The sequence below is a fragment of the Mastomys coucha genome, unplaced genomic scaffold (assembly GCF_008632895.1).
Source record: "Mastomys coucha isolate ucsf_1 unplaced genomic scaffold, UCSF_Mcou_1 pScaffold12, whole genome shotgun sequence".
Classification (NCBI taxonomy): domain Eukaryota; kingdom Metazoa; phylum Chordata; class Mammalia; order Rodentia; family Muridae; genus Mastomys; species Mastomys coucha.
Window position 1 is genome coordinate 84,602,996 of NW_022196894.1, and position 682 is coordinate 84,603,677.

Below are 682 nucleotides of genomic sequence, written 5' to 3' on the forward strand. Positions count from 1 at the left end.
ATATCTAGAAGACTAGCATTTCAACACTCCAAACACTATGGCATGGCTAAGAAAGGGAAGTATAAGCTACATTTATTGAGCTACCACACTGTACCCCATAGGTACAATTATTTTATATCCATTAAAAATTTTAGAAATCTGTTCATGAAAATGAAATGTTAATTCCTCTGATTTTACTGCTATGTGCTGTTTTTATGTATGTAAAGATATCACACTATTCCATCAATTTGTACAATTAAGATATTATAAGAATGTTTAAAATTCTGAAAAATGGCAATGAATTATAGAAAGAAAAAAACCCACCTGACCCAAAGAGAAAGAGAGATGCCTTTCAAAACACTTCTCATGGAACAGTGCCTTGCTTCCCTCCAGAAACCACCAGAGGTCATGGACAAGAGTCAGCATCCTGGGGCAGGTGACAAAGTCACAGATGATCAGTGGAACATCACAGAGGAGAGCTCTTTGCTGGTCTCTGGTCTCCCTTAGAGTTGACTGCTACACCCTTTCCTGATGCACAGCTGTAATCTTCAATGATGTCCAGAGTAATGCGTGTGTCTTCGTGTGTGTTGTTGTAATCATTTTCTGGAAAGAGAAAATAGACTGAAAGCAGCCTTTTTTTTTTTTAATTAGATGTCTTCTTTATCTACAATATCTACTGTCCCAGGTTCCCCTCCAAAAAGAA

General features: G+C 37.2%; 1 long non-coding RNA gene across 1 annotated transcript in view; it reads right to left on the reverse strand.

The window, feature by feature from the left end:
- Nucleotides 1–540: 540 nt before the first annotated feature.
- Nucleotides 541–682, reverse strand: part of LOC116086094 — a 52,295-nt gene continuing 52,153 nt past the window's right edge. The window contains exon 3 of the long non-coding RNA XR_004116819.1: nucleotides 541–582. This is a non-coding gene — a long non-coding RNA (uncharacterized LOC116086094). The remainder of the gene's footprint in view (nucleotides 583–682) is intronic.